This window comes from Hesperophylax consimilis, chromosome 9, assembly GCF_061612785.1.
Source record: "Hesperophylax consimilis isolate HC1 chromosome 9, BYU_Hcon_1.0, whole genome shotgun sequence".
NCBI classification, from domain to species: domain Eukaryota; kingdom Metazoa; phylum Arthropoda; class Insecta; order Trichoptera; family Limnephilidae; genus Hesperophylax; species Hesperophylax consimilis.
Genome location: NC_142844.1, coordinates 35,254,951 through 35,267,078, shown reverse-complemented (window position 1 = coordinate 35,267,078; position 12,128 = coordinate 35,254,951). Strand labels below are relative to the sequence as shown.

The following is a 12,128-nucleotide window of genomic DNA, read 5'->3' as shown; positions in this document are numbered from 1 at the left end:
AAAACATTAAATCAATTTAATTTGTCTAAACCTTTCTATTCTTCTAATAAATCTGTCGAATGTCTAACGATGAAATAATAATTTCTTTTCCTGACTTTGTGAATAATTTGTTAAGTACCACGGCCCGCCGCTGGTCTGTATTTTCGGATATAAGAGAAACAATAATTGTTTACGTTAATACTTCACGATATCCAAATGCAATGTTTATGTTATATTTGTTCCAGCTATCTCGTTTTGTGTCATTGTTTATTTAATCTCGAAGTTTGTTATTTAATTTTTTGTTCCTCGGAGTGATACGTATTATTCAACGATGTTTCCGACTTTTAAAATCTCGATGTTTATCTTATCAATTTTTAGATGTTCTTTGTTGTCCCAATAAGTTCGATGTTTTTCGGGTTTGTCTGTTTATTAAACTTGCTTCATATCAACATTCCAATTCGTTCGGTGAACCCAAAACATAAACAATGTTTTTGTTTACGGAACGCATTCCTCTCGAGTGAATGACATCATTAACCTACTTCTTTCATATTGTTTATATTATCGTATGAAAAGAATTTTTATTGACTCTAAAGTTCACGGTCATTTGAATTAACACATTTTTTATTTATAAGGACACTTTTTGTATTATAAGATTTATTCGTTTACACTTTCTTTTTGGATTATTGTTTGTTTACGTTAATCTATTATTATTTTTAAATTTTACTGTATATTTATGTAATGTCGCACTTTTCTGATAAATTTTTTTTTTTGTTAACTCTTTAATTAATTTCGTCCTATTTATTATTATTATTTTCTCCGTTTTTGCAATAGGTTGACCAATAACTTTGTTTTTTTCTCTCTCAAAGACTTATAAAACCTGAACCTCCTGGACACGGCTATGCAGTTGTAATATTTTCGCCTTTTCCCCATTTTCTTTTATTTTTATTTGTTTAAAACAATATAAAATTTTCTTCTCTCTTGGCTATGACCGATATTTAATTTTTTCTCTAAGGCTTTGCATATGTGTTCGCAGGGATGGAAAATTCCTCCCCTACAACACATAAGCCTCCATGAAAATTGGACCCTTTTCTTTGATATCTACAGAAAGCTACTTAAAGCTCTCTTGTACTATATATCTTCATAGACATATGTACTCAACTAATTAATACGTTATTTACGAACTTGAACGCAAATAATTTTCGTATTTATATTGTAATTAAATTCCATCAAACGTTGTGTAATTTTTTGATTTATGATATAGGATTTTAATTACCTTCATTTTGTGGTAACCCCCTTGGTTCTGATCGAGGTGTTGAGTTAAACAATTTTTGGTCTTTCCATTGCAAACCTAGACTTAAATGAATTCCCTGAATGAGCTAACTTTCCTAATGTAATTATTCTGATTCCCTGCACCCTAACAAAGTCGTAGTTAAACGCTGATAAAAGATATTATACATGTTTATTTGGACAGGTAATTAAATATAACTCAAATGGTTAATTGTTAGTAAATTTGATTTTGGTAAACTCTTGTGTCTGTCTGGTGCCACTCCTTTATGATTCTGCTGCTATAAGGTACATGTAAAGATTGATTTGGTAGGTTAATGTAATTAGTTAATTGCATATTTGACGAACTCGGAATAGCCCATTTGCTGGCATAATTTGGCTCCAAATCCTCCTGCAAGTAAACGAGATGATCGTGAGTCAACAAGAAATTTGCACAATCCTTTGACACGGCTCTTTGATTGATACCTAAGTTATCGCGTCCCAAAAAGCCTTCCACATCATCATGTACTGCATTCAAGTTTCCCCTCGAGTCCCGATACCCCCAAATTCCGACCCCTCCTTGGACTACAATTTACTTAGGGCGAACCGGTTTCGTCCTATATACAATCATATACTCACGGTTGGTGTGGACTTACGGGTCGTGAATCCTCATTCCACGTTTAAGAGAAAATGCGAGAGTAGTCTATAAGACCTAAAATGCAAGCTGTATGCAGGTCCGCATTCTCCAGTAAACAGTACATACGAATAAATATATGTATACATACAGTTTGGGAAAGGTTTATAACTCACAATACGAGGCTATCTACCTCGCATCCCGAGCTCGGATCTCGCGCCAAGAACTCTGCGAAGCTCTAGGTCTGGTAACCGAATATATACGTACTAATAAGGTGATACTAATAAATACTAGTAGAATAAGGTCATATTTGATAGTTTGTTTTGGAGAGCTATCGAACTCCAGGCTTTTGTTTGTTTGGTTTTGACGTTTTTATTTAAGAGAATCGCCATCTCTATTTGATTTGGTTAATGGTCTTGTTATAGGAGCGACCACTGCCTCCTATTGATGAACTGTATTTGTTTTAAATTTTACCTCCAGGGTTCAACATTAATTTTTGTTCATCCTATCCCGTGATTTTCCAATTGTTTCAAGTGGTTGATTGCCACATTAGAGAGTACTCGACCCTCAAATATCTCAGGCAACTGATGGGGTTTTGTATGAGCACCCAATCAATAAAATTCAAATGTTTCGTATAATTATTCGATATAATCCTACTAGCCCGTGATTTTTCAATTGTCGATTGTGACTGATAGGTATTTGAGAGCACGCATCTTCCAGCTGTTTCGGGTAATTAATAAAAATCTATGCGACTATCTAATCAATGATATTTAAATGTTTCATGTAATTTTTTGATATAAATCTGGCTAACCCGTGATTTTTCAATTGTCGTTTGTGATTGATAAGTATTTGAGAACACGCATCTTCCTGCTGTTTCGGGTAATTAATAAAATCCTTTGTGACTAACTAATTTTGGCCAAGGTCGTTTTCAAACTATGCGGTTGACCCAATTCTCCAGTGATCCTTTGTTTTGTAAACAAATAATATAAACATCTCCTGACACACTAACCTAAATGTGAGATTTGTTTATTTTAAAATTCCTTAGAAGTCATTTGTGCCTCTTTACTTTTATTGCGCACTATTTATTAAAATATTTTTAAATCCTTTATTGAAGTTAAACTATTTATTTCATTTCCCGAATTTAGTAAATTTACTAGGTTTAATTGAAGAATAAATATACATATATAAGTACACATATCTCGATTATCAAAATATGTTAACTAAGATTACATATATTAATAAATAAATATAAGGTATATGATTCTACATGGTCTTGAATATTAATAAATACATATTTTCTTTTTCAATAATATAGATATGTCCTCGGGTAGGTATTAAAAAATCGCTACCATTTCGATGCTTCGATTAATAAATAAAATACATATATATAATTACATTACTCATATATATATTCTTTATATACAATATTTTACTTTATATTTATAAATATATATACAAATATACAATATACATATATTAATGTGTAATTCTTTGTTTTGTTGTTTTAATTTAATATTCAATTGATATACTTCCACTTCACAGCCCTTCTGTGTCTCCTGGGACCTGAAAATTATTTATAAAAGGAAAACTCACCCACGTCAAGGTATTTCCGGTCGGGTAGTACACAACAACCTTGATGAAGAAATCCTACCTAATTAATTGTATTTTTCAACTAATTTCAAAATAAATCTTTTCGACTATTTATTCCTATTTAATTTTTTATTCTCGCTTGAATCGTATAAATTAGCTGATATTTAATTTTTCTTCCGAACGAAATCCTAATTCAGAAAACCCGTTGATTTAATAACACTTTTCTAGTTTAAGCTTTTGAATGATAGCTGTTAAAATACTTTTTTCGAAATGATAGACTGATGATTAAAATTCCGGTTAAAACGACAAACACTTTTAACACTGTCGCTATACGCACGATGGATTTTAATTGAACAATTTATTAATTCTAAATTTCTTTTTATATAAATTGATAAGAAAATTTATTCCAAATTGGGCAAACTTTTAATTTACTCGACTATTAATAAATTAATTTTTTTCTAACTGTTAATTTTAGAACAAAGATTTAAACGTTTATTATTATCGAATCCTTTTTTTTTGTTTTTGTGTTTCTTTTAACCTAAGATGAAGTATTTATTACTATTATTATTATTTTTTAACCAAATTGACGTTAAATTATAATCTATTTTTAAATATCAATACGCGATCACGTTCAATTTAGATTAACGATAACAAACTCTTAAATTTAATTTGAATGTTTTCACTTTGAATGAAATAATTATTTTTAAATTTTTAATTAATTCACAATTCACTTTTTGCACTTCACTTAACACTTTTAAGCACTGAGTTTAAATTATATTTATTTTCACTGTTTAACCAAATTAAACTGATTTAACAAAACTTCACTGGTGGGGTTTTCAGAATTTAGAAACTGAATTTAAGACTTTTTACAAAACTTTCTAAGTCCAGGGACTTGTTCAGAATTTAACACTTAGATTATTTCACTAGAATTTTACCAATAGACGTAGTACTGCCATGTAACAACTTTTCAAACCCTCGGCGCGACTGACTCCTGACTGATGTGTTCCATCTTTTATACCCCTCTCAGGTTCCAAAAGACGTATCTGAATTTCTCTTGATGCTTAATTCTATCTCCTATCAACTCGTAAATCCGAACATCCCTCCCATCAATATCGATTGTGCTTCTATAAGATGTTCTGCTTTCCGGCTCTGGGCGGTAGTTAGTTTTTATCTCACAAATCTAAGTCGATAGGGTCCGAATCGGGTAAGTCTGTGTTAATCGCCTAAGCTCCCTTTGTCCTCTGTTCATACAAAAATGTAGTTAAAATCTCATGATTTTGCGTTCCTTTTTTTTCTCAATTCGCGATAGGTCCGTCCTCAATAACATATATACAGATCTCAATTTTATGCATCTCGTGCGAAATTGTTTAAATCCATGTCGAAATCTTTACTACGCATTTTTGAATTTCGATTTGTTTAAATTCTACTTAATTTTATTGTTACTTATATGAGCTTTTCCATTTCCACCCGTACTTTCTATCTCCATGACGCAGATTTGAGTTTTTCCTTTATCTTTGAATTTTATTTTTATCCGCGACGTTTTCTTGCACAATTTCTTCTTGATTCTTATGTCATTTCTCATAACTCTTATAATTACTCATTTTCCAAGTCGTATTTATTTATTTCACGGATAAATTTGAATTGTATCACTTTTTTCCACTTGGATTATTCTTTATCTCCGTTCTTTACCCTTCCTTTTATCTTTTCTCCACTTTTCCCGATGTGTGTGGTCTGCTGGGAAATTTCATACTTCATTTATTATTAATTAATATATAGTTTTCCACACTTCTATGGGAGATATACCTAATTAGACTCTGGGATATCTGTCATTTTTATTGCCTGACCCAATCTCCGCCCATTCTCCATCCCTCACTTACAAGATTTCACATAAAACATATGCATTGACATCTGTTTACGTTTAAAATTTTGGTACTAGACTCGTAAATTTAGTTTAATTTCAAACCTATTAATTTTAATCTCTTTTGACTAATCTAAATACTTCCATAAGGTCCACGTTAAAGTTAATCGCTTTTCTAATCGTTTATTACCTTAACTTAAATAAAAATCATGTTCGGATTTTGATTGTTTATCCTTCAAAATATACATGAGACCGCCAACCTTTTATCTTGTTTCGATCCCTCCGTAATATTGGGTAACTCTAATATATATCTAACCTAATAATCATGAAAATGTCTACTTTTCCTGAATCTAATCTATCGATATATGTTTAGTTTTACTGTCTTCTTCTGATACTCGATTTTCACGTCCCTAGGACCTTCGTAGCAGTCCAAAATATCTGTATTAACCTTCCATTCGATCGCCGCACTTTTCTAAAATGTGTATTTTTTTTGCGAGATTTTCATTCAAGATTGATTTACCAATATGTCCGTTTCATCTTAAATTGATAACGATTAATTTCCATTGTTTCCAACACTCACTCCTCTCTTTAGTACGATTTTTATCGAACATGACACCCTCCTTCTATCATAAATAATTGCACTACAGTTGAAATTCCGCCAGTAACTTTCCTTCGCTTTTCCGTCCTTTTTTTATACTATCGCGTTTATAATTTTTTTCATTGCATTTTTGTGTGTGCGCTTTACAATTTGTAAAATCTTCAAAGCACTCGATTTCAACGGTTCGATACCCCATAAATGTCCCAGTTATTGTAAACATTCCCAGGAGTTTGTCACCTTGAAAGTCGATGTTGACCCTAAAGTGCGTTCACCTCTAATTTCTGTGGGAAAGAAGAAGCCATTAATTATCTTTTTTCATTGCCCGATCCAAAGTTTATTCCTTTGTCCGTCGTAGACACACCTCCCTCCGCTCACTGATTGGTTACTCAAAATTTTATAGCTCTTTGTTCAGATCTATTGGTTGACAAAATTCAATATTTATTTATAGGCCTAGGAAAAGGGGAAGTACCAGTCGTCCTAGACGATTTTACGACCTCTCTGCTTAAGTCCCGGAACCTTGATTTAATTTCAACTATTACAGGTGTCTACTGCAAGCAAGCTGGATCAATTCTTTCTCCGCCAGATGTCGTTAGCATGTCCGTTTTCATAAATAATTTGCATATTTTCTTGCAGCTATGGTTTATCTGTTTTTCTTTCACTGTGATTTAAAGCCTTTCATCACATATTTCAAGGAATGCGGTCGATTTAGCCGAGGGGCCGGGCGTTGGCGTTATAACTGAAATGGAATCAATGTAGTGTCAGAGTTGAAACGCTCCTCAGTTAATCCTTTCACACCCGCATTATTGTTTCCACACATATAAAATATGTAATTCTTGAATATTCCTCAGAAAATTATTTGAAAATTTTTGGCATTTAATTTTTTTTTTTTTTTAGAAAATTTTCTATGTTAATTTGGATTAACATTGGACGTCAGAGGGTATTTTTTAAATAGAAACGTAAAATAAACATAACACAAAAATAATACAAATAACTGTTTCATGTCAAAAATGCACATTGACAATGTAGTGATAATCTCTAAGGTACAAACAAATAACATTTTAACTAAAATTCATTCATAAATAAATAAATAATCTAGGACAATAAATCTTTAAAAATTCGCCATACTAGTCGAAAACATGTCCGTCACTACCAGTGTTAATTTGAATGAACATTGAAATTCATTTACAATATTCTGACAAATGACTGTGAACAGTGAATTGAACTGATGTTATTATTATAGAACACATCTTAATGCGTTGAAATATTTGTAATTTGAGTAGAAAATATTGATATCTCACCTTAAATGAAGTAATCAATGACGGCAGAAATTCGATGAAACTCACAATCAGCAGATGTCAAAATATTTATCGTTTTTGTGGCGGGAATAAGGATTTCAACCGAGCGGAAAAAATAGACGCCACGGAAAAGACTACAAGCTTTAAGAAAACGAAAACATGGCTTTTCTAAAAAGCTACAGTTAAGGTAAAAAATTCACAAAGTTCATATTAATTTGAATTAACACTGGGGGTGAAAGGGTTAAGTCCGTTAATCTAATAAATTTATTTCTACTGCATTACGGTTGGTATCAGATTTGTTTCCAGTGTAACTCTCGGCTTTGGTTTTGAGCTTAGCGTTGAAATGATTGCTGTTAGTATTTATTTTTTTTAGAAAAAAAAGAAACAATAAGGTACTTGAGTTTAAAATATTATGACTTAAAAAACAGATCAACAAACGCTGTTTTTGAATATATTAGTTTTATATTGTGTATTTAAACTTAGAGGGTTGTGACAGATCTTACACTTTTACCTCAATGGTCGTTCGGCCACATGGCATTAAAATGTGGACAAGTTTGTACTAAGTCGCTGCGTAGACTCTCACAAGGGAATTTATTTTTTGAAAATCTTGTTAAAATTAAAATTGAAATTTGTTGATTTCACCCAAACCCGAGTGGGATTGACCCTACTGTAAACTGACACAACCGAGATACCTATGACGTCACACGCACCCCTTTATATTTTACTGGGTAGCTGTGATGGCAGGCTTTGAAAAATGCAAATTTTAATAATTATTTGAACTGTGAAATCAAAAATACTGGTATTCAAGTAACAAGGTGAGGATTGAGGAGTGAGTTTTATGAAAATATGTTGTTCTTAAATTACTGGAATTCTTTATTGCATAATAAATAATTTTAATTCTTTTACAGTAATTAGGAAGGCGAGTATTCGCTTAATTTAATCCAAAAATTATGAAAATTTTCAAAATTACTGAAACGTGAAAAAGTTTACACAATTAATGTATTTTTAAAATCATTATATTTTGGGTTTGAACATATGTACTTTTATTTTATAACCACATGAAATAGGAACAGATTTGCGAGAGCCTTACTCTGATGCTTATCAACTTAATTATATGGTTTTAATCAGTTTAAAATGAAATAGGAGAAGATTTGCGAGAACCTATGTCTGATGATTACTAACCTAATAATATGGTTTTAGTAAATGTATAATGAAATATGAAAAGATTTGCGAGAGCCTAACTCTGATGATTACTAACTTAATAATATAGTTTTAGTCAGTGTATAATGAAATATGACAAGATTTGCGAGAGCCTAACTCTGATGCTTACTAACTTAATAATACGGTTTGAATCACTTTATGATGAAAAAAGAGAAGATTTGGTATGATATAATAAGGTTTTGTTCAGTTTATAATCCGTTTTTTCTTTATCATTATAAATAAGATGCTTTATTTGTTTTCTGACCATTAGCTATGGAATGGCTCTGAAAAGCTCTGGCATTACGAAATAAGAGGGATTTATTTATCTGGAGTAAACGCGATAATTAGCTATGAAGTTTTGATGAATTTATTTTGGTTTCTATTGTGTTCGTACAAACAGGTCTCCAACTCTTCTTGGAAAGAGTTTATAAATAATGGTTCTTTTAGATTAATCAGGGATTTATTAATACTCCGCGTAATATAATGGCGACTATATAGTCGACCTAACTATAAGCTGGCTAACTAGAATCTGTAACAGTAAGTTTCTCTGGAAACCTTCTCACTGGCCCTGGCGACTACTGGCCACTGGTTCCACCTTGCGGACTTCCACGCAAGCTCTATGCACTGCCATCTGTGGGTGGATCTATGAAGCTCTTACTTCCCAACATTTTCTGAATACAAAAATTTACTCAAGTTGACATATTGTGCTTATTCCATATTTCTAACAAAAACTAGTAAATAAGTTATACAGGTTGTTAAGGGACGTACATGACTTACGTTAACCAGTGAAACCAGACATTATTTGGAATAAAAATGGAAAAGAAATCTTGGTCTCCGGTGACTTTTGATGTTGAAAAATTGTTAAATTTTATAGATGTTTAAGAGATAAGGCTTTGAATTCAATGTAAAAGACAATATTTACATTATTAATCACATATTCAATTAAGGAAAGCATATAATTCGTTCCCGATTACGTATTACGTATTAAAGACGACATTTTCCAGCTGAAACCGTTAATAAACCGGGGCGGAAGGGGCAGGAGATGTATAGTCCAGGGCCGGGGCCAGAGTTGGGGTCGGTTTATTTATGAACCCCTTGCTCAATAATGTACGGCGCCACACCAGTCGTAAGTGAATACAGCCAGGGATACACAATCTACACGTGCATCGGGCCGAGCGCAATCCCACAGTGGTTTGCCTAGAAACAAATCGCCGATATGTCAGACAAATGGCGCAGGGGTATCAAAGCTTGGAGCTTTGCAGATTATATTTCAGCGGAGTTATATTTTATAATTTCTTTTAAAATTATTTTACAAAATTTAATATAAAAAAACGCTCTTCACGTTAATTTAGCCAACTTAGGGGATGATTTTTTAGGAAAACTAATAATTTAAGCTTTCGTCTGGTTGGCAAAGAATTTTTTTAGACGTACCTTTATAACTAGTGAATTTCTTCAAAAGGGTTTGTAAAATATGATGTAACATTTTATGGAATAAATTTTGAGCATTTGAATTTTTAATTTTATTTAATTACTGTATTATAATTTAAAAAAAAATAGGTAAATTAATTATAAAAAAGATGTAAATTTTTTCTTAGTTTTATTCATTAGGTAATCCTGTGCTGATGGGAACTAGGTTTAGAAAATAGGGTATTTAGAGACAATAGAGTACTTCATAGCTTGGGTATGGTTTTAAGTAACTTCTCCGACTGTGTTTTTAAAATACTTGTCAGTTCTTTATGCGATGATTTCCTAAGCCAATTGATGAATTTTGTGTAAAAAAATTTTTGTTTTAATTTCTTTGATACTGGGTGGGAGTTTGCAATATATAACTATCCAGCAAAAAAATATTAAAGATATTTTTATTTGTTTTTAACTAAACACTTAATTGTTTGATGCGCATTATTTACGTACACAAAAACATAGTCTTTTCAATAGTAATATATTTAAAAAAGAACTGCTTTGTGTAATTTTTTGTTGTTGTTTTAATTTGTTTGATACTAGGGGGAGTTTGATATGTGTATATATGCAGCATTATTGAGATTTTTTACTTTCGTTTTTTTTTTAACAAAACGCTAAATTATTTAATATCAAAAAGTACATAAAAAATACTAACACTTAGTCTTTTCAACAGTAATATATTTAAAAAATAGCTGCTTAGTGTAAAAAAATACTGGGTACGACACTGAAATTCGGTGTATTTTCCGTCGAAGGAAGACAAAATTTTGACCTTCGAGTCTTTTGTTGTTTCCAAATGACCCAAAGATTCTACTTATGTACTCTGAAGTAGACCGGAAGAAACACACCGCCGGGAGCTGAACCCCAATCTATTCCAATTTAAAATACAATTACATTTTTTTCTCCTTTTGTTGCCGTCCAAACTTAGCAACCCCATTTATATCAATTGATTCCTTCCCACAGTTCTGCTTATTACTTGTTAGCAATTAAATAAGAAACCACCGTAATTTGTAGAGGAATAAACATAAATAAATGAAACTAAAAGTATTAAAATTTATTTGAGCTCAATGTATCTACCGGTACCGTACACTGTAATACATTAAATTGCGAATAGCGGCACATAGCATACCTACTTCTACTGAAGGGTATAATTTGAATAGTAAATTGCATACGGGCTGTATTTTAGGATCGCTAAGTACACCATAAACATCGGTACTTGCAAAGTGAATTTGAGAACACGAAAGCCATGCTAACATTTTTATTTTGTGATATTTACCTGCGACAACTGAACAAAATATAATATGAAATTTGCAGTACGTATCGCAGTGAAGTGAACGTAATTGCATAGAATTACGCTTGTTTCTGAAATTGCTTCGGATTTCTTGATACGGATAGCTAAATAACACACGTTTTCATACAACCATCTACCATGCAATAGTTTTAGTATTCATTTAAAATTGAAGGCTTTAAAAATGTTTAAACATCGGGTTAGAATGAATAAAGCAAAATTCAGGCCAGGCGTCATAAAACGATCAATTTTTTTAATTTAATAAAAAAACATAACACCAGAGGCACTGAGGAAGATGATTTCCTTCATGTCATGCCTATACTATTTCTATAATACTGTAATTACCTATTATTACCAGCTCTGTATTGTTTTTGTTAAGCTATGTTTATGTTACACCCATGTTATGTTTATGGTAGGGTTATGTTTATGATATGTTATGTTCATGTTATGTTATGATATGTTTATGTTATGTTCATGGCATGTTTGTGTTATGTTTATCTTTATGTTTTATAACCACATTTGTTTACTCCCATATGCTGTGTTTGTTTATAAGATTGCCAATTTCATAATTCTGTTTAAAAAAAAACGCTCCTAATTTTAGAAAAATCTTTGGTTAAATAACGAAAAGCGCCCACTTATATTGTACACAGGTTCCTATTTTTATAATTTTGTGATAATCTACTGTTACCAGCTCTGTACCATTTATGTTAAGTATGTTATGTTATGTTATGTTTATGTTTATGTTATGTTAGGTTATGTTTATGTTATGTTATGTTATGTTTATGTTATTTTTATGTTATGTTTTTGTTGTGTTTATGTTGTGTTATGTTTATGCTATGTTAAGTTATGTTATGTTATGTAATCAATTTTATCCTGTAATTTGTTGTATTTATTAATAAGAATAATGTTGAAATGTATGGCCAAGATCACTCTTAATGGGTGAAAGCCAATATAAAGAATAATAAAAT

The 12,128-nt window shown here is 31.4% G+C and overlaps 1 protein-coding gene across 2 annotated transcripts in view; it reads left to right on the top strand.

The window, feature by feature from the left end:
• Positions 1-12,128, top strand: part of LKRSDH (lysine ketoglutarate reductase/saccharopine dehydrogenase) — a 418,858-nt gene that overhangs the window by 333,134 nt on the left and 73,596 nt on the right. The gene's annotated exons all lie outside the window — the stretch shown is intronic.